We start from the raw sequence: 23,337 nt of genomic DNA, 5'->3' as shown, positions 1-23,337 counted from the left end.
CACTGGCCTCCATATTCTGGTGTGTGGGGTCACCGGTGTAGCCGGCCTCCATATTCTGGGGTGTGGGGTCACTGGCCTCCATATTCTGGGGTGTGGGGTCACCGGTGGAGCTGGCCTCCATATTCTGGGGTGTGGGGTCACCGGCCCCCATATTCTGCACTATGGGGTCACCGGTGGAGCCGGCCTCCATATTCTGGGGTGTGGGGTCACTGGCCTCCATATTCTGGGGTGTGGGGTCACCGGTGGAGCTGGCCTCCATATTCTGGGGTGTGGGGTCACTGGCCTCCATATTCTGGGGTGTGGGGTCACCGGCCTCCATATTCTGCACTGTGGGGTCACCGGCCCCCATATTCTGCACTATGGGGTCACCGGTGGAGCCGGCCTCCATATTCTGGGGTGTGGGGTCACTGGCCTCCATATTCTGGGGTGTGGGGTCACCGGTGGAGCTGGCCTCCATATTCTGGGGTGTGGGGTCACCGGCCCCCATATTCTGCACTATGGGGTCACCGGTGGAGCCGGCCTCCATATTCTGGGGTGTGGGGTCACTGGCCTCCATATTCTGGGGTGTGGGGTCACCGGTGGAGCTGGCCTCCATATTCTGGGGTGTGGGGTCACCGGCCTCCATATTCTGGGGTGTGGGGTCACCGGCCTCCATATTCTGCACTGTGGGGTCACCGGCCCCCATATTCTGCACTATGGGGTCACCGGTGGAGCCGGCCTCCATATTCTGGGGTGTGGGGTCACTGGCCTCCATATTCTGGGGTGTGGGGTCACCGGTGGAGCTGGCCTCCATATTCTGGGGTGTGGGGTCACCGGCCTCCATATTCTGGGGTGTGGGGTCACCGGCCTCCATATTCTGCACTGTGGGGTCACCGGCCCCCATATTCTGCACTATGGGGTCACCGGTGGAGCCGGCCTCCATATTCTGGGGTGTGGGGTCACTGGCCTCCATATTCTGGGGTGTGGGGTCACCGGTGGAGCTGGCCTCCATATTCTGGGGTGTGGGGTCACTGGCCTCCATATTCTGGGGTGTGGGGTCACCGGCCTCCATATTCTGCACTGTGGGGTCACCGGCCCCCATATTGTGCACTGTGGGGTCACCGCTGGAGCCGGCCTCCATATTCTGGGGTATGGGGTCACTGGCCTCCATATTCTGGGGTGTGGGGTCACCGGCCTCCATATTCTGGGGTGTGGGGTCACCGGCCTCCATATTCTGGGGTGTGGGGTCACCGGCCTCCATATTCTGCACTGTGGGGTCACCGGCCCCCATATTGTGCACTGTGGGGTCACCGCTGGAGCCGGCCTCCATATTCTGGGGTATGGGGTCACTGGCCTCCATATTCTGGGGTGTGGGGTCACCGGCCTCCATATTCTGGGGTGTGGGGTCACCGGCCTCCATATTCTGGGGTGTGGGGTCACCGGCCTCCATATTCTGCACTGTGGGGTCACCGGCCCCCATATTGTGCACTGTGGGGTCACCGCTGGAGCCGGCCTCCATATTCTGGGGTATGGGGTCACTGGCCTCCATATTCTGGGGTGTGGGGTCACCGGCCTCCATATTCTGGGGTGTGGGGTCACCGGCCTCCATATTCTGGGGTGTGGGGTCACCGGCCTCCATATTCTGCACTGTGGGGTCACCGGCCCCCATATTGTGCACTGTGGGGTCACCGCTGGAGCCGGCCTCCATATTCTGGGGTATGGGGTCACTGGCCTCCATATTCTGGGGTGTGGGGTCACCGGCCTCCATATTCTGGGGTGTGGGGTCACCGGCCTCCATATTCTGGGGTGTGGGGTCACCGGCCTCCATATTCTGCACTGTGGGGTCACATATTATAAGATCAAAAACAGGCAGTGGTAAAAAAAAAAAAAAAAAAAATCTTATAGTAAGTGCATATAGTGGCTCTCCTACTATGTATATTCATTGTGGCCAAAATTGGTGTGTTTCTTGCGTAGGACCGCTGAGCCTTGTTGTTCACAGCTTGAAGCCATGATTTTTCTTCACCAGTGAAGAAAATCTTGGGGTGGGCGGGGACGTTCTCACCATCTGTTCAGCTCCGCCCGCCCACCCGCAAGTCTCCGCCCACTCGAGGCTATAATTTTTCTCCACCGTGAGAATAAATCTACAGCGCATGCGCTGTTAAGGGCAGGGGATTGACACATGCGCAGTAAAGGCCCGCCGTCAGCTGTGCGAATGACGTAGCCTCACCGGAAGTGACGGGGTGAGCGAAAATCACGGGTCGCATGAAATTTTACAACACCGGTCCAGGCTCTGCCAAGATTGTGACAATGAAGTCGGGATCCGCCCACATGCCTGGACCGGCACCCGGCTTGGTCTCTCAACAAGCCACTGAGAGCCTGAGCTGCAGTAAGAAAGCGGGGAGGCAGAGCAGAGAGCCGCTGACTGATGCCGCGTACACACGAGCAGAATGAACGACAGAAAAAGTCAGCTTTTCATCGTATATTCCGATCGTGTGTATGCCCCATCTGACTTTTTATGTCGAAAATTCTGACGGACCTAGAAATAGAACATGTTCTAAATATTTCTGACAGAACCAATTCCTATCGGGAAAACCGCTGGTCTGTATGCTGTTCCGCAAGTATGAGACGGAGGTTATTGGCTACTAGCTACTTCGTTTTTCTAGCCCCGTCGTACGTGTTGTACGTCACCGCGTTCTTGAGGGTCAGACTTTGGTGTGATTGCGTGTACGCAAGACAGTTTCAGTGGAATTCCGTCGGAAAAACCTTCAGAGTTTATTCCGACGGGAAAAAAAATGGTCGTGTGTACAGGGCATTACAGTTACCAGCTGTCTGCTCAGGGAGCTGTGAGAACTGAATGATCGACGATGCTCGGTCGCTTGGTTCTCAGTGTTAGAGGCACCGGGGGGGGCAGATGCAAATTCGGACCGATGCTGCATCCATATAGGTAAGTATGATTCTTAAAAAAAGCAAAAAAAAAAACATGCATCTCTTTTATCTTAGTTGACCTAATATTACTTGATGTTTTGAATCAATACTTACCTTACCAGGCCAGTACTATTGCTGTAATTCATAGCAGACCCCTGACATATTGCAGCAATTGCGACACCAAAATGACTGGTCTCACTTGGTATCAGGTCATTGAAGACTGTAATTTCTCCTAAATTTTCTTGTTTGTTATCATGTGATCTCAGGTCAACTTACTTCCACTATCCTCCCATCACATGGTGGTATTAGTAACTTCTGTTATATAAAATGTGAGAATTGCTGTGTGCTGTGACCTCCAGTCTTATCTCATGATGGATTGTCTCAAAGCCCTTGTACACACGGTCGGAGATTCCGACAACCAAATCCGTCGGATTTTGTCCGTCGGATTTTGTCCGAAACTGTTGCATACACACGGTCGGACAAAGTTGTCGGAAAATCCGACGTGATGACGTTATTTCGTTGCGATGGGACTACGTTCAGGCTAGTAGCCAATAGCTTTGGTGTAGGAATTTGATCTGAGCATGCGTGGCACTTTGTCCGATTGGAATTCTCTACACATGATTGGAGTATGTTCGATCGGACCATTTTGTCGGAAGATTTTACCAACAAGTTGGAAAACTTGGTCCGATGGAGACCACACACAGTCGGAATATCGGACAAAGCGGTCCGATCGGACACATTCCGTTGGAATCTCTGACCGTGTGTACAAGGGCATATACCTCCAAACCCATCCCGAGGAAGAACTGAAGTTTCAAAGCTTAAAATAGTCCTTGAAATTGTGTTTCTCTATATGTACAGTAACAACAGCTTTATCAGATATGTTTTGAATTTGAGTAAAGTAAAGCAGTATTATGCCCCGTACACACGGTCAGACAACAAAATCCATCAGATTTTTTCCGATGGATTTTGTCTGAAACTGGTGTTGCATACACACGGTCAGACAATATTTATCAGAAAATCCGATCGTTCGGAACGTGATAACTTTTGTTCGTTGCGACGGGACTACGTTGCGGCTAGTAGCCAATATCTTTGGTCTCGTAATTTGATCTGAGCATGCGTGGCACTTTGTCTGCTTGGACTTCTCTACAAACGATCGGAAAAAGTCAGATCGGATTTTGTTGTCGGAAAATTTGAGGTCCCGCTTTCAATTTTTCAATCTTTCTCTTACTAAGACAATGCTCATAAGTATGTCCATCATGGTGCATTTTAGTTGCATTCTCTCATTTTTTATGAGTTGCCATTGATTCATAGAATGGCTTTTTTTTTTAACATACTAATTGGGTATGAACTTTTTTTTCCCTTGAAACTTTGGCAAAAAATTTGAGATTTTGGCGAAATTATTCCAGTAGGCTAAATGTATTGGCGTCAAAGGGAAAAGCAAAAAAATACATTTTTTTTTTTGAATCGGACAAAAAGTTTTATTAGAGAATAACCAACAGGCACATCATATACGGTGCAATGATCCTTGAAAATATATATAGCAATGAGCATCAAAAAAGACCAATATTTTTACATAGGAGCAAGTCTTGTATAAAGTACAATTATATAACCAGCAAAAAAGAAAATTGTACATTACACCATATCCTATCTACAAGCAAGAATAACAAACAAAAGAAGAAAAGAAACAAAAGAAGAGAATGCCTATATGAGGATAAGCGCTGAATAGTCACCAAACCCCCTATTCAACCCTCAAGAAGTCTATTCATTACTATCTGATGTGGTGCAAGGTCTAGGACATCTAACCAAACAAGTTGCCACATTGAGTACATTTTTTTGGGGGAATATTTCTGTGTTGGTATGTTAATTTTTCTTGAATGAGCATAGTATTGCTTCTTAGTGGGGATATGAGGAAATATCCAATAACAGGCAATTAATTTGCGAGCAGTATACAATAAATGTAGAACCACCACATATGCATGTGGGATCAATGTCTCCTCTTCCAGAGCTCCCTACAAACAAATAATGGGGTCCATAGAGGGCTGAAAGTTTTATACCTGCAAATGGTACCAATAATATCTGCCCGATAGCGAAAGAGTTTGGGGTATCTCCATATCATATGAAGGAGGTCCCCGTGTTTCCTCTCTTATATAGGAGTGTCCCTACTCCCCCAACGATGTAGTTGAATTGGTGTTCTATACGCTCTGTGCAACAAAATAGATGTGAAAGCTTCTGGGAAGCTGAGACCAAAACGAATGCCGCGTACACATGATCGAATTGTCCGGCGGACTTGGTCCGCCAAACAATCCGGCAAACAATCCGCCGGACTTTATAACGAACGGACTTGGCCACACACAGACATTCCGAAAGTCTGGCGATTTCCAACGCGATGACATACATCACGTACGACGGGACTAGAAAAAGGAAGTTCAATAACCAGTAGCCAATAGCTTCCTTCTCGTACTTGCTTCAGAGCATGCGTCATTCTTAGTCCGCCGGACTAGCACACTGACGAACGGATTGTCCGCTGAAAGCCAAGTCAAGACAAATTTTGAGTCGAAACTACTTTCTAAGTCCGCCGGACTTTACGATGAAAAAGTCAGCTGGAGCCCACACACGATCGAATTCTCGGGCGTACTGTGGTCCGGCGGACTAAGTCCAGCGGACAATTCGTTCGCGTGTACACGGCATAAAGGTGCAGATTCCAGGTAGAGCTCCCCGGTGTCTCTGTCAACGGTACCCGCATCCCCATCCTATCCTCTCCTGCAGGTCAATATTGAAGCAGTCTGTAAAGCGTTAAGTAGGATTAAATAGACCCGTGAGATCAACCTCTTCTTGTCTTTTGCCAGTAGGGCTTCACCCACTATGGGTGTCAGAGTCAGCCCAGAGACACAAAATATATGAGTTTTAATGGTGCTTTGGGGGTTACTGAAGCTATTACGTGGACTAATTATTTTATATTTTTGTATTTTACAGAAAGAAAAATCAGACAGTTCAAAAAAAGGTCTAACAAAAAATAGAAAGCATTTTATAAAAAATGTTTTAAGTACACAAAAAATAAATAAAAACAATTAAAAAAATACTAAATTGAATAAATTAAATTGCCCTAAATATACCCGCAAAACAAATGTTTTATTTTTTTTCCCCCAATGAACAAAAATGTGAGTTTCGGCTTTGGCAGACTTTTGCCGACAGCAACATTTGAGGCTGTAATGAATTTTGGGCGAAATCACTCTACTAATTCACACATTTGTTTGAATACGGTAAAACTTGGCGCTGGTTAATCTTAGCGTATGACAGAGTATATTTCAGTTTCAATAACCTGGCCTGTCTGACTTTCAGTGACATTGCAGCCCTTATAGCCATCCCGGAAAGGGTACTTATATTGACTAACACACCAGCAAAAAAATTTCTTTTCCCTACAAATTACTTGAGCCAGTCAGAAGTCGCTGTGATCTTTTGGCCTCTCCTGTGATATCCAGCAAAATTAACCAAGCAATATTTCCCAGCCACTTCGCCCCCATATCGCAAATAATTGCCCACCTGCCAAAGTTTCCACTCTGCCCCCTGCCTGTGGTCACTATCACAGCAGGAGGGGGCAGAGGCTTCTAGGGAATTTCGGACTGCTGAGCGACAATAAAGGCCAAATTGAGCTCGAGGATTTTTTTTTTCTCCCTGAGCTGCACGGAAAAGTGTCAGCCTAAGTGGGGAAGAGATTTTTTTTCTTTTTTTTTATCTGTCATCAAATTCTATGTTTCCATATAAGATATTGTGTCTGTAAAATTCTATTTACTGTTAGCTATATTGGGCTCATGAAGATCTTTGATTGCTGTTGGAAGAACATTGCGGTGTAATATAAAACCCTACTCCTTATTAGATTGCTCATATTTCTACAGAAGTGAATAAAATCCCAAAGTGGTAATTCCCCCTCTCCTGCTGCAGGTGCTTATAACTGTTTCTTGTGAGTATGGTCGCTGGCGGAGAAGGAATAAAGGAAAGCGGAGGGTGAAATGAAACAAAAAAAAAAAAGAAGGAAAATCTGTCGACTGCTATCCACTAAGTACTTCACTCGCTCTGTCGTGCTATGTATCTTATTACCGAAACGGCATGAAAGTTATTTAGCTATAATTGCCCGACTGCTGCACTATTTGGAATTGTTCTTTGTCAGAGCCAAGCAAAATCGACTGAAATACCTGTGCATCGTCAGCCAAAAATTCTCTGCAGATTTATATTGGCCCCGCCGAGAAATTTCTGTTTAACTTGTAATCAAAACAACTCAAACCTAGTTACTGTTTGCATAGCTGCCAAAGCTCTCAGTTTGAGCAGTAGGCAGTGCACTCTTGGTATGACAGGCTGTCGCTCATGTATAAGTGGGATCTGCCAAGGCTTCGCTGTAAGGTGGTGAATTAAATGGCAACAAGTAAGGGCACCGATGAAACTAAAGAGAACCGCCAGGTTTAGGATAGATCTCACCTCAAGTTCCTTCTTAAAGAAAGAAAAAAAAAAAAAGAAAAAAAATATTCAAGTAGGCATAAACATCATCTCTAAAATCTCATCTAATCTTTAATGTGTTCAGGCAATTTCAAAAGTGATTTTCAGTCTCTTTAAGTTTGATAAGATTTTGTTAAATGAAAACTAGCGATCTTACCATTAAAGTAAACTAAGGACCAAACATTTTTGTCTGTGTGTGTGTGGGTGTAGAAGCGATTGGAGCATTTTTTTTACCATTTTATTGTATTTATATATTCATTTATTTAATTTTTTTAATTTAATTTTTTTACATTTTCTTTAGGAGCCCCATTGGGGGGCTTTGGTGAAGTTTGATAACATTTTGTTAAATGAAAACTAGTGATCTTACCATTCAAGTAAACTAAGGACCAAACATTTTTGTCTGTGTGTATGTGGGGTAGGAGTGGATGGGGCTTTTTTTTTACCTTTTTTTTTACCTTTTTTTTTGTATTTATGTATTCATTTATTTAATTTTTTTAATTGTATTTTTTTACATTTTCTTTAGGAGCCCCATTGGGGGGTTTTGGTGAAGTTTGATAAGATTTTGTTAAATGAAAACTAGCGATCTTACCATTAAAGTAAACTAAGGACCAAACATTTTTGTCTGTGTTTGTGTGGGTGTAGAAGCGGTTGGAGCATTTTTTTTTTTACCATTATATTTTATTTATGTATTCATTTATTTAAATTTTTAAAATGTTTTAATTTTTTTTTTTTTTACATTTTCTTTAGGAGCCCCATTGGGGGACTTTGGTGAGGTTTGATAACATTTTGATAAATGAAAACTAGCGATCTTACCATTAAAGTAAACTAAGGACCAAACATTTTTGTCTGTGTGTGTGGGTTTGTGTGAGGTAGAAGTGATTGGGGCATTTTTTTTACCATTTTTTTTTTATTTATGTATTCATTTATTTAATATTTTTTTTTTTTTTTACATTTTCTTTAGGAGCCCCATTGGGGGGCTTTGGTGAAGTTTGATAACATTTTGTTAAATGAAAACTAGCGATCGTACCATTAAAGTAAACTAAGGACCAACATTTTTGTCTGTGTGTGTGTTTGTGTGGGGTAGAAGGATGGGGCATTTTTTTTTTACCATCTTATTTTATATATGTATTAATTTATTTAATTTATTTTATTTTATTTTTTTACATTTTCTTTAGGAGCCTAATTGGGGGGCTTTGGTGCAGTTTGATAACATTTTGTTAAATGAAAACTAGCGATCTTACCATTAAAGTAAACTAAGGACCAAACATTTTTGTCTGTGTGTGTGTGTTTGTGTGGGGTAGAAGTGGTTGGGGCATTTTTTTTACCATTATACCATGTATTCATTTATTAAATTTTTTTTTTATGTTTTAATTTTTTTTTTTACATTTTCTTTAGGAGCCCCATTGGGGGGCTTTGGGGAAGCTTGATAACATTTTATTAAATGAAAACTAGCGATCTTACCATTAAAGTAAACTAAGGACCAAACATTTTTGTCTGTGTGTGTGTGTGTTTGTGTGGGGTAGAAGTGGATGGGGCATTTTTTTTTACCATTTTATTTTATTCATGTATTCATTTATTTATTTATTTATTTATTTTACATTTTCTTTAGGAGCCCCATTGGGGGGCTTTGGTGAAGTTTGATTTGGCGAAGCACTTTTGGCACCAATTACAGCCTCAAGTCTTTTTGAGTATGATGCTACAAGCTTGGCACACTTCTCCCATTCTTCTCAAGCTCCATCAGGCTGGATGGGGAGCGTCGGTGCACAGCCATCTTCAACTCTCTCCAGAGATGTTCAGTCAGGTTCAAGTCTGGGCTCTGGCTGGGCCACTCAAGGACATTCACAGAGCTGTCTGTAACCACTCCTTTATTATCTTGGCTGTGTGCTTATTATTATTATTATTATTATACAGGATTTATATAGCGTTATTATCCTGTTGTTGTCCTTGTTGACGTTATTGTCCTGTTGGAAGATGAACCTTCGCCCCAGTCTGAGGTCCTCTGGAGCAGGTTTTCATCAAGGGTGTCTCTGTACATTGCTGCATTCATCTTTTCCTTGATCCTGGCTAGCCTCCCAGTTCCTGCCACTCAAAAACATCTCCACAGCATAATGCTGCCACCACCATGCTTCACTGTAGAAATGGTATTGGTCAGGTGATGAGTGGAGCCCGGTTTCCTCCAGACATGACGCTTGCGATTTAGACCAAAGAGTGCAATCTTTGTTTCATCAGACCAGAGAAGTTTGTTTCTCATGGTCTGAGAGTCCTTCGGGTGCCTTTTGGCAAACTCCAGGTGGGCTGTTATGTGCCTTTTACTGAGGAGTGGTTTCCGTCTGGCAACTCTACCATACAGGCCTGATTGGTGTAGTACTGCAGAGATGGTTGTTCTTCTGAAAGGTTCTCCTCTCTCCACAGAGAATTGCTGGAGTTTTGTCAGCGTGACCATGGGGTTGTTGGTCACCTCCATTACTAGGGCCCTTCTCCCTCATTTGTTCAGTTTGGCCAGGCGGCCCGCTCTAGGAAGAGTCCTGGTGGTTCCAAACTTCTTCCATTTATGGATGATGGCGGCCGCTGTGCTCATTGGGACCTTCAAAGCTGCAGAAATTTTTCTGTACCGTTCCCCAGATCTGTGCCTTGATATAATCCTGTCTCAAAGGTCTACAGACAATTTCTTGGAGTTCATGGCTTGGTTTGTGCTCTGACATGCACTGTTAACTGTGGGACCTTCTATAGACAGGTGTGTGTCCTTTCCAAATCATGTCCAATCAACTGAATTTAACACAGGTGGACTCCAATCAAATTGTAGAAACATCTCAAGTATGATCAGTGGAAACAGGATGCATCTGAGCTCAATTTTGAGTGCCATGGCAAAGGCTGAGAATACTTATATACATTTTTTCCATCTTTTATTTTTAATACATTTTAAGATTTCAAACAAACTTGGGGTATTGTTTGTAGATTTTTGAGGAAAATAATGAATTTAATCCATTGAAGAATAAGGCTGTAACATAACAAATATGGAAAAAGTGAAGTGTTGTGAATACTTTCCGGATGCATTGTATACTATAAACTGATAGGGGATACGATTCCTAATACTCCATCAATCATACTTTTATCCATACTCCTACAAACAGAATAAGAAAGGTCTACTCCGCTACTTTCTAAAAGCAGCCTGTACTGTTATGTGTAGAAACTGGCACAAACCGGGCACCCCCTCAATCATTGACTGGGCCTGCGAGATTGGCTCCTTGAGCCATATGGAACAAATGGTCACCAGAGAAAATTCCAAATCAGAGTCGTACAGTATTACATGAACTTCAAATTTTTTTTACAAGTAGGATAATGTGTGCTATATATCCACATGCATATGCAACACTATACATTTCAAACAAAATTAGGTAGCCATGTTTTTTTTTGTGGACATATAGAGAAAACAGTAACAATGACATAAAAATCAAGAAATTTTATTTAAACAAAAGACAAAGAAGCATAAAATTCTGCAAAGTCATAAAATATGTCTATTTTTAGGTTCACATAGATGCAATGATCCAAAAGAAATCCACATGTAAACTCAACGTGTTTCGAATGATCTTCCTCAGGAGTACATGTGAATGAAGCCGATACGATGGAACCCAAATCACTTATTTAACCACTTGCTTACTGGGCACTTAAACCCCCCTCAGTCCCAGACCAATTTTCAGCTTTCAGCGCTGATGCACTTTGAATGACAATTGCGCGGGCATACAACACTGTACCCAAATGACATTTTTATCATTTTTTTCCCACAAATAGAGATTTCTTTTGGTGGTATTTAGTTACAGCTCGGAGTTTTATTTTTTGCTAAACAAACAAAAAAAGATGCAAAAAAAAAAAAAAAAAATCATGTTTTAATAGTTTGTTATAAAATTTTGCAAACGGGTCATTTTTCTCCTTCATTGAAGTGCGCTGATTAGGCGGCACTGATAGGCTGCATTGGTGGGCACTGATGGGCTGCATTGGTGGGCACTGATGGGCTGCATTGGTGGGCACTGATAGGCTGCACTGGTGGGCACTGATAGGCATAGTTAAGGCGGCACTAATAGGCACAGATAAGGCGGCACCGATGGGCACAGATAAGGCGGCACTGATGGGCAAAGATGGGCATAGATAAGATGGCACGGATGGGTGGCACGGATAAGTGGCACGGATGGGTGGCACGGATGGGCACTGATAGGTACCACAGATAGATGGGACTGATGGGCACTGATAGGTGGCACTGATAGGTGGCTCTGATAGGTGGCACTGCTGGGCACTGATGGGCGGCACTGCTGGGCACTGATGGGCGGCACTGCTGGGCACTGATGGGCGGCACTGGGGTGCAGCACCTTTGAGGCAGATTGTGGGCACTGTGGGTGGCACTGTGGGTGGCACTGTGGGGTGGCACTGTGGGGTGGCACTGTGGGTGGCACTGTGGGTGGCACTGTGGGCACTATGGGCACTGACGGGGGGCACTGACGGGGGGCACTTACTTTTATTCAGGATGGCACTGCGGGAGGCAGGTGGGCACTGGCAGGTGGCAGGTGGTCCCTTGTATTGCTGGCCGTGATCGGGACTTATGTCCCGATCACGGCCGCCGGTGATCGGCTTTTTTTTTTCTCCTCGCGCTGTCAGCGCGAGGAGGAATAATAGCCGATTACCGGCTCCGTTCTATCACATGATCAGCTGTCATTGGCTGACAGCTGATCACGTGATAAGGGGTCGGGATCGACCCCTTGCACGGATCGGTGATCAGGCGAGTCTCATGGACTCGCCGATCACAGAGCGCGCCGCGCGCGCCCCTCAGGGGGCGTGCAGGCCGCTCGTACATGGGACGACGTCAATAGACGTAGTCCCGGAAATGTAGGTCTGCGCTAATGCCGTCATTTGGCAATAGCGCGGATCCCAAGTGGTTAAAAAAAAAATCCCCAAAGGACAATATTAACTGGAATTCACATCAAATTAAATATCTCCATACCATAGGAGGAGTATCCACATAAAGAGATGGAAGGTCAACTTTATCAATATTGCGCAATTTCCAAAAAGGTCAAAAGAATACTTATATACATTTTTTCCATCTTTTATTTTTAATAAATTTTAAGATTTCAAACAAACTTCTTTCACGTTGTCATCATGGGGTATTGTTTGTAGATTTTTGAGGAAAATAATGAATTTAATCCATTTAAGAATAAGGCTGTAATATAACAAATATGGAAAAAGTGAAGTGTTGTGAATACTTTCCGGATGCATTGTATACTAATAGGGGATACGATTCCTAATACTCCATCAATCATACTTTTATCCATACTCCTATAAACAGAATAAGAAAGGTCTACTCCGCTACTTCTTAAAAGCAGCCTGTACTGAAGCAGCCTGTACTGTTATGTGTAGAACCTGGCACAAACCGGGCACCCCCTCAATCATTGACTGGGCCTGCGAGATTGGCTCCTTGAGCCATATGGAACAAATGGTCACCTGAGAAAATTCCAAATCAGAGTCGTACAGTATTACATGGACTTCAAATTGTTTTTTTTTTACAAGTAGGATAATGTGTGCTATATGTCCACATGCATATGCAACACTATAAATTTCAAACAATATTAGGTAGCCATGTTTTTTTTTGTGGACATATAGAGAAAACAATAACAATGACATAAAATCGAGAAATTTTATTTAACCACTTGCAGACCGGACCATTTTGCTGGTCAAAGACCAGACCACTTTTTGCGATTCGGCACTGCGTCGCTTTAACCGACAATTGCGCGGTCGTGCGACGTGGCTCCCAAACAAAATTGACGTTCTTTTTTTCCCCACAAATAGAGCTTTCTTTTGGTGGTATTTGATCCCCACTGCGGTTTTTATTTTTTGCGCTATATACAAAAATAGAGCGACAATTTTGAAAAAAACGCATTATTTTTTACTTTTTGTTATAATAAATATCCCCCAAAAATATATAAAAAAAAAATTTTTCCCTCAGTTTAGGTCGATACGTATTCTTCTACATATTTTTGGTAAAAAAAATCGCAATAAGCGATTATTGATTGGTTTGCGCAAAAGTTATAGCGTTTACAAAATAGGGATAGTTTTATAGCATTTTTATTAATAATTTTTTATTATTTTTTTTTTTACTAGTAATGGCGGTGATCAGCGATTTTTATTGTGACTGCAACATTGTGGGGGACCCATCGGACATTTTTGACACATTTTTGGGACCATTGTCATTTATACAGTAATCACTGCTATATAAATGCAGTGATTCCTGTGTAAATGACACTGGCAGTGAAGGGGTTAACCAGGGGGTGGCAGTGTAGGGGTTAAGTGTTCCTAGGGGTGTGTTACTAACTGTGGGGGGGTTGGGCTTTCATTTAGTGAACACTGATCTCTGCTCCAATCACATGGAGCAGAGATCAGCGTCACTAGTTGCTAGGCAGAATGGAGAAATGTTGTTTACATGGCATTTCCTCCATTCGGCCGCTCCGTGAGACGATCGCGGGGATGCCCGCGGCGATCGAGTCTGCGGGTCCCGTGACCGGACTCACGGGGGTCCCGACCAGCACGGGAGCGTGCCGCCGGCGGCGCGCTCCCGATGGCAGGGCGGCATTGAATATTGGACGTACCTGTACGCCAATATGCCTGCCCGTGCCATTCTGTCGACGTACATCGTCATGCGCTGGTCGGGAAGTGGTTAAACAAAAGACAAAGAAGCATAAAATTCTGCAAAGTCATAAAATATGTCTATTTTTAGGTTCACATAGATGTAATGATCCAAAAGAAATCATGCAAACTCAACGTGTTTCGAATGATCTTCCTCGGGAGTACATGTGAATGAAGCCGATATGATGGAACCCAAATCACTTATTTAAAAAAAAAATCCCCAAAGGACAATATTAACTGGAATCCACATCAAATTAAATATCTCCATACCATAGGAGGAGTATCCACATAAAGAGATGGAAGGTCAACTTTATCAATATTTCGCAATTTCCAAAAAGTTCAAAAGACGAACATACAGACACTTGTTGTGATATCCAAGGACTTATGATACAGGGAATTGGCATTATATGGCTAAATCTTCACAGGAACAATTGTATGTGTAACATACAACAACAAAAGAAGCATATCACTCATCCAAATCACTTAGGTCATGGGTGCTCATCCTGTGGCCCTCCAGCTTTTGCAGAAATACAAGTCCCATGAAGCATTGCAGGGCTGATGGTTACAAGCATGACTCAAAGGCAGAGGCATTATGGAACTTGTAGTTCCGCAACAGCTGGAGGGCCACAGGTTGAGCACCCATGGCTCAGGTCATGATAAATTGGTAAAACATACAGTCACTTCAAGAGCAATATCAGGTTCAACAACATCACAGTGTTGTTAAGAAGAAATATTATTTTCTGAACATCTGAGAGTCATTTAGCCCTTATATATCCATAGTATCAAAAATTTAAAGGCTCGGGATTTTAAAGGTGCAGAAATGAAACAATTTAAAAATAATAATAATAATTTTATTTAACCGCTTGCTGGTCAGTCACATATGGGACTGTTTATTGACTGAGTGTCACCGTGATTGAGACCCACGTATGAAATGTTGCCTGCAAGCTCAACTGACAATCTGATTTATCAGATGATCGGGACTTTGTGTTGAATTTGCACTACTACCATTTTGTGAGATTTAATATAAATTTGTGTTTAGCGTGACTCTGTTCTATACCAATGTTTGTTTATGTGCCCATATCACACAGTAGAGTTGCTGCTTATTTATCTGTCTAATTCTTGTTGATTCATATTTGGATCAATTTTTAGCGCATTTTTTTCTCTATGTTAGGTCTCTCTGTCACGTACCTGGTCGAAGGCCGAAGTGCTGAGAGGGCTTCCCTTGCGGCTAAGTGCAGAGGTTTCCAGCTACTACAGGCTGAGGTGATGAAGAGATGACACTGGACGGCGGCTGCTGACGGCAGCATTTACTGCTGGGCAGGAGTCCCTCAGGCATACCAGGTAAGACGAGGCAGCAGGGAGAGACAGGAGCAGAGTCAGGAGCCAGGCCTGAAGTCATGCAAGGAAGGTCAGTTAGGAGTTGAGCAGCAAGCAGGGTCAGGAGTCAACTGTGGCCATTAACTGGTAATCAGCAGTAGCAGAGACAGACGAGCAAGCCAGTGGTCAAGCACAGATCAGCAGGCAGAAGCGGGGTCACCGGAACAGGCCAATGGTCAAAGCCAGGAATCGAGACAAGACAGGTCAAAGGCAAGCAAGGTCAGTAAAAGGAAATCCAAAGATATTAAGAACAGGAACACAGGAGCACAGGGGGATCTGAAGATCATCCAGCAACTAATGGCTGATGCTGCTGGGTTTAAATAGGCCAGTGGGCACCAGTATCTGTCACACATTGGATCTGCTCAGCCGTTCGTGCCAGTGAGTGCATGCGCATTCGCATTGGTGAATTTCTATGTGCCATTGGCAAATTTCTGTGTGCCAATCTTCCGTTTTGCTGGGCATTTGCAGATATGCCAATCCTTCTATGAACCGTTCTCTGACACTCTCCTAGTTTAGCACCACACAGCCGGCAGCGATACCAGTGGCGGAGACAGCTCAAGCGTGAGTCCTTGACTGTTTACATATACTGGACTATTGAGCTACCTGATGTGCCTGATCTTAACCGTCTACATGTGAGTGTGTCAGAGCTGGCTTAGCCCTTCCTTCTCTGGGCTGGCTGCTCAGCTGTTCGCTAATTGCCAGCTCTCACCTCTCTCCACAGTTACCAGCTGTTCCTGATCATGTTCGTCTGACCTGCCTACTTAAAGCTGTCCAGCTCACTTCACCTCTGATTTCACCTTGGTCACATCACAAGAAACCATCTCCTGCGGTTCTGTTTAAAGACTGGTTTGCTGACATTCCATCTGGCTCCTTATCCTGCTTGCTGTTGCTCCACTTGGATCCCTGACTTCTAGCCTGGCTGATTACCCGATCTGGTTATTGAACTCTGGCCTGGCTGACTACTCGATCCGTTTACTGGACTCTGGCTATGCTTTGACTATGCTTTTTCTATTTACCTTTTTATTTTTATTTAATAAACAAGTGTGATTTAATTGTACTTCTCTCTCGGTCTGATTCATGGTTTCTGACAGTGAGTTACTTATTGTGTCTGATTTTAAAAATTTACTTGCAGTCTACACTCAGAGGCGCCTGTGCTTTTCTCGTTTCTTACATTCGTTCTGGTGACCTAGTGACACCCTAGGATTCTCTCACTTTGAATGGATATTCTCTCGCTTCCTGTTTTGGCTATGCAACAGGAAGTGAATAGAAATCTCCCCAATGGGACGCAGATGGGTAAAAAAAAACTGATAGGGGTTAAAATCTTCCCTTACTCAAAAAAAAGTTTTGCCTTGAGTGTTACTTTAAGAACTAATCAAGGTGTTCTAGAAATGCTGTACCTGTTAGAAAGATCTATATTCAATTATTTGTAAGATCGAGATACATTCCATTATTAGCATTTCTCATTTTTATGCAAAACCATTGCACAGAGCAGGTAAATATAACATATTTGTTCTTTTTAAAACAAACGTGCCTTTAGAATCACTTTAACTTACATAAGTTCTTCTTTTTGATTGCAGGTAAATAACATCCCATCATTGAGTTCTTTCCTGTGTACGTATGCCTCTTAGTATCCTACGCGTTACGTCACAACACACGTGACTTCAACTGGGATGAGGCCGATCGCACCAGCGGCCACTTCCCTCACTCCGTGGCTGTTTTCAAACCTGCATCCGTGCTGTCATTGAGTTCTTGATGAATGAGGGGTGCAGGCTGTCCAACAGCCACAAAAAGCTACAGAATGTTTACAGAGGTGACACTATTGAAAAAAGTCCACAATAACAAGACATTGTTCTTGTCAATGGTGTAATCTCCGTAAACATTCTGTAGTCGTCTGTGGGTGTCGGACAGCCTGCACCCCTCCTTCATCAAGAACCCAATGACAGCACGGATGTAAGTTTGAAAACAGCCGCGGAGTGAGGGAAGTGGCCGCTGGTGTGATCAGTCTCATCCCAGTTGAAGTGAAGTGTGTTGTGACGTAACACGTAGGATACTAAGAGGCATTCGGACACCGGAAACAATGGTCAGGTACGAGCTTGGCGCTCTTTTTTTACGTTGTGCGATCCATACACTGAAATGTGAGTTTTTTTACCGTTTACTAATAAACTTCAGCTTTTATTGAAAACATACTACACCATGATAGGCTCTTTATCCCCTCTCTTTACCCTGGTATACTGAGCATCTGAGCGATCCCTGATACCCATTCACTGGAAGGAAAGGAAAGGATCCCCTCTGGCTCTGCTTCATACCCATTAGGAACGCGCAGGAATACACCGATCTGAAGGGATTCACCCCCCGCTCTCTTCTACATGCTGTTTACCTTACAGCAGTAAGGAACGCAACACCGCCCACTCTTCTTTGTTTGGGTAGAGTTTGACCCCTACGGTGATATACACCACCACTCAAAGGCAGGTCCTGGGAACTCAGAGATAATTGCCCCAGGGGAACGGATCTGGGTGAGAGCCACAGCATGCAGATAATGTGGACTCTGGATGGCCGCACTCCAATGCTAAAACAATGCTTTGTTCAAATAATATTTAGGACACAGCAAATTTCATCACAGCGAAAGATGCTAACAGCTGACGAGTTTCGCCACTAAGGCTAGTGCTTACTCATAGCTGGTTGCATGGATTCTATGAGTAAGCACTAGCCTAAGCCCTTGTACACATGGTCGGAGATTCCGACGGAATGTTTCCTATCGGACTGTTTTGTCGGATATTCCGACTGTGTGTGGTCTGCATCGGACTGTTTCCGTCGGAATATCTGACGGACCAACTTTTCCAACTTGCCGGTAAAATTTTCCGACAAAATGCTCCGATCGGAAATACTCCGATCATGTGTAGCCTACTCCGACGGACAAAGTGCCATGCATGCTCAGATCAAATTCCTAGACCAAAGCTATTGGCTACTAGCCTGTACGTAGTCCCGTCGTAACAAAATAATGTCATCACGTTATGTACAATCGGATTTTCCGACAATTTAGTCTGACCGTGTGTATGCAACATCACTTCCGGACCTCTTCCGGAATTAATCCGTCGGAATTACTCCGACGGATTTGGTTGTCAGAATCTCCGACCGTGTGTACAAGGGCTTAGTGCGAAACGTGTCAGTTGTTAGCATCTTTCGCTGTGATGTCATTGGCTGTGTCCTAAATATTATTTGAATAAAGCATCGTTTTAGCATTTGACCCCTACGGTGTATGCAGCACCTATACACCCTCTTCACAATTCCATTTAGCGCAGGAGTACCTACTTTTCAATGACAGCATGTTGCTTCTGCTTGAAATCCATTTTTTATCGGCGATCAAAAAGAAGAAAAAAGTTACTATAGAGGAAGAAGGAAAGAAGTTGGAGCAGTAAAACGTAGTCACTAAGCTATGATACTAAACAAGAAGCACACTTTGCATATGTAATAGGTTCATATGACACATGTGCATATAAAATGAAAAACACATACAATGACAATTAAAACATTGTCATCAGGTGTGCTTGCAATGGTGTCACAAACGGGTGCAAGACTTTCATTTTCTTGGTTTGGGAGTTGATCTCTTCTTACACAAAGACATTAACAGATTAATTACCAAACCAGAAGAAGAAAATGACACTGCCACAGTAAGATATTAATGAATGCTTTTATCACTAGGCTGGGGCTGCCGAAGTTACAGTCTCCTACTGTGCAATTGATTTACACATTGTTACCGAATGGATATTGTTAATATAATCTATTATGTGCAAAATACACTGGCAATAAAACGTATAATGTAGAGATCAATGTAATTTAGAGGTATAAAAAAGGCTACATGGAACTAGCTATAAACGTAGGTGAAAGCCATTAAAAGCTACTTAAAGGGGAACGATGATACTAAACTGAAGGGTCTCCTATTAAAGAAAACCTGTACTGAGCTGTTAAAGTGGAATTATACTCACCCCCCATTCTGCAGTGTCTCAGAGCTCCCTCACCAGCCACTGACATCATGTCTGCTCTTCCTGGTTCTGATTATCAGTTTTGATTTGTCGGGATGAGAATGTGTCATTCCTACGCATGCGCAAGAGTTTACTCATCTCAGCAGATGCCAGATTTGCACTCTTCTGCACTAAAGACCTGCCTGTGTCCATTTTCTTTTTTTTATTATTATTTAAGTTTCACTTTAAGGAGGCTGCCATTGTTGAGCTCTGCTTCTGAAAATGCCAGTTGCCCGGCAGTCGTGTTAGAACAATGGCTTTGAAAAGCGCTAGGTCACAGACCTGGAAATGTATGCAGATCTGGAGCATCGACTTTCTAATTTCTAATCTGCACATCTGTCCTAGGTCAGTGACTCCAAATTATAAAGCCAGAGGATCAACATGATGGGCAGCCAAAGAGCATGTTCATAGTGAGATCAGTAGCATATTTAGTATCTTGCATCCTTTCATTGACAATTTAGTCATTGATCTAGAACAAGGAGATCCCTCTGAGGAAGTCACGTGGTAGAGTGACGAAACGCATAGGGGGGGTACGATGACATCACAGTGCACATACTAGATCAAGGGTGGAGAAGACTGGAGAGTGTTTTTTTTAAAGATCTTGAGTCTTTAAATAATCGGAGGCAGTTGGTTCTCATTGTCATCAAAGACAATATACAGTAACATATAGGATCTGAGGATATTTTAATAGTGCACAGAGGAGGACAAAAGCGCATTTGACCCTACATAATATGTAAGGTCATGGAGTCCAGTTAAGAGCACAACTGGTGTTGGTCACAAGTATGGATAAAGCACAGTGGTGGAAGCACACAAGCCACAAAACAATCACAAATAGACTGTTTAATATTCACGTATATCTTTATTGGAAAGATTATTGATGGAAAAGGTTCTATTTATGATATAATTACTTGTCGGTAACAACCCATGCAATCCATACATATCAAGAAACCAAAACAAATTTGTTCCAAAATTAAGTTATGTGCAATAAAATGGAATGACACAGGCAAAACGTATTGAACAAGCTAACTGAAATGTATTTAATACTTTGTACAAAATCCTTTGTTGGTAATGACAGCTTCAAGACGCCTCCTGTATGGAGAAACAAGTCACATGCGTTGCTCAGGTGTGATTTTTGCCCATTTATTCACACAATCTTCAAATCTTGAAGGTCTCATGGGCCTCCTTCTATGAACTCTGATCTTTAGTTCTTTCCATAGATTTTCTAGTGGATCCGAGTCAGATTATTGGCTGGGCCATTCTATCAGCTTTATTTTCTTTATTTGAAACCAATTGAGTGTCTCCTTGGCTTTGTGTTTGGGATCATTGTCTTGCCGAAATGTCCGCCCTCGTTTCATCTTCATCATCCCGGTAGATGGCAGCAGATTTTTAGCAAGGTCTTGGTACACTTTTCCATTCATCCTTCCTTCAATGATATGAAGTTTGCCAGTACCACACCATGATGTTTCCACCTCCAAACTTCCCTGTTGGTATCGGGGTGTTTTTGGGGTGATGTAAGGTGCCAATTCACCTCCAAACATGGTGTGTATTATGGCACCCAAAGAGTTTAATTTTGGTCTTATCTGACCAGACTATATTCTCCCAGTTTTTCACAGGCTTATCTAAATGTTGTGCAGCAAACTTTAAACGAGCTTCAACATGCTTCTTTTTCAGTAAAAGAGTCTTGTGTGGTGAGCGTGCATACAGGCCATGGCGGTTAAGTGCATTAATTATTGTTTTCAATGAAACAATTGTACCTGGTAATTCCATGTCTTTCTGAAGCTCTCCGCAAGTGGTCCTTGGCTCTTGGACAACCCTTCTGATAATTTGTTTCACTCCTCTGTCAGAAATCTTGCGTGAAGCACCTGGTTGTGGCTGGTTTATGGTGAAATTATGTTCTTTCCACTTCTGGATTATGGCCCCAACAGTGCTCACTGGAACATTTAGAAGTTTAGAAATCCTTCTGTATCCAATGCCATCAGTATGTTTTGCAACAATAAGGTTGCAAAGATCTTGAGAGAGCTCTTTGCTTTTACCCATCATGAGATGCTACTTGTGTGACACCTTGGTAATGAGACACATTTTTATAGGCCATCAGTTGAGACTGAACCAGCTGATATTAATTTGCACTGACAAGGGGCAGGATTGTTTTTTAATTATTAATAGATTTTAGCTGGTGTCTTGGCTTTCTGCGCCTTTTTGTACCTCCCTTTCTTTATGTGTTCAATACCTTTTCCCTGTGTCATTCCATTTTTTTTACACATACGGTAACTTCATTTCTGAACGTATTTGTTTTGGTTTGTATGGAATGCATGGATTGTTACCGACATGTGGGGGACATTTCATGTCAATAGCACCTTTAGAAATATATTTACCTGGTAAAATGGTGATGTATTCAATACTTATTTTACCTGTTGTTAATGTTGATTGTAATATTATTAACCCCTTAGTCCCGGACCAATTTGCAGCCAAAGGACCAGGCCCCTTTTTGCGATTCGGCACTGCGTCGCTTTAGCTGACAATTGCACGGACGTGCGACGTGGCTCACAAACAAAATTGTCCTCCTTTTTTTCCCACAAATAGAGCTTTCTTGTGTTGGTATTTGATCACCTCTGCATTTTTTATTTTTTGCACTATAAACAAAAATAGAGCGACAATTTTGAAAAAAATGCAATATTTTTTACTTTTTGCTATAATAAATATCCCCCAAAAATATAAAAAAACATGTATTTTCCTTAGTTTAGGCCGATACGTATTCTACATATTTTTGGTAAAAAAAATCGCAATTAACGATTATTGATTGGTTTGCGCAAAAGTTATAGCGTTTACAAAATAGGGGATAGTTTTTATGGCATTTTTATTAAGTTTTTTTTTACTAGTAATGGCGGCGATTTGCGATTTTTATTGTGACTGCGACATTATGGCGGACACATTTTTGGGACCATTGTCATTTATACAGCAATCAGAGCTATTTAAATGCACTGATTCCTGTGTAAATGACAATGGCAGTGAAGGAGTTAACCACTAGGGGGCAGTGCAGGTGTTATGTATGACGTTATGAGGTTTTTTTATTGTAGGGGGCGTGGCCTGGCATGTGACATCACTGATCGTCTTTCCCTATAAAAGGGAAGAGACGATCGGTGACAGCCACAGTAGGAAACAGGGGGAGAGGTTTGTTTACACAGACCTCTCCTCGTTCTTCAGCTCTGTGACCCGATCGCGAGACACCAGCGGCGATTGGGTCCACTGGTCCCGCGGCCACGGTCATGGAGCTTAGGACCGGGTTGGGAGCGGGCCGCTGCTCCCGGCCCATGGCTGGGCACCTAAAGAGCAACGTATGGGTACATGCTTGTGCCCGGCCATGCCATTCTGCCGATGTATATGTGCAGGAGGTGGTCCTTAAGTGGTTAATAATAAGATTGCTGCATTTTTTTTATGATTATAAGCATACAACAAGCAAAGTCAGAGTGAATGTTTTTTGCCTAGTTGTGATGTTGAACCAATGGCAATGTAAATCAGGTGGAATTTATCCACATGGGCCATATTTAGTCGTATTTACTTGGGAAACCTTTGCTCGAATATGCCCAGAGAGCACACAGAGTGGAGTGCCCGGGAACGATTGCTGCCCTGCATACAGTTGGAGTTCGAGATCCCGGACGAGCTAATAGACCATCCTTGGCCACGAGTCTACAGCCTTATGGTGTGCCCTTTGGACCAGGACTTCAGTGTTACATCCAACGGGAGAAACACAAGAGTATTTGATTCACTGCCATATGGTATGCGCGTCCACCATTGTTGGTAAGAGTACCTCATTGTGTGTCCATAGTACCGGTGTTCCCCGTGTTGCAAGCAACATATCCCTTCTCAGTTATTGTCTCTGAGACAT

Source organism: Lithobates pipiens, unplaced genomic scaffold (assembly GCF_037356315.1).
Source record: "Lithobates pipiens isolate NorthernLeopardFrog02 unplaced genomic scaffold, aLitPip1_a1.2 Scaffold_30, whole genome shotgun sequence".
In the NCBI taxonomy this organism is placed as follows: Eukaryota; Metazoa; Chordata; class Amphibia; order Anura; family Ranidae; genus Lithobates; species Lithobates pipiens.
This window is presented reverse-complemented; position numbering follows the sequence as displayed.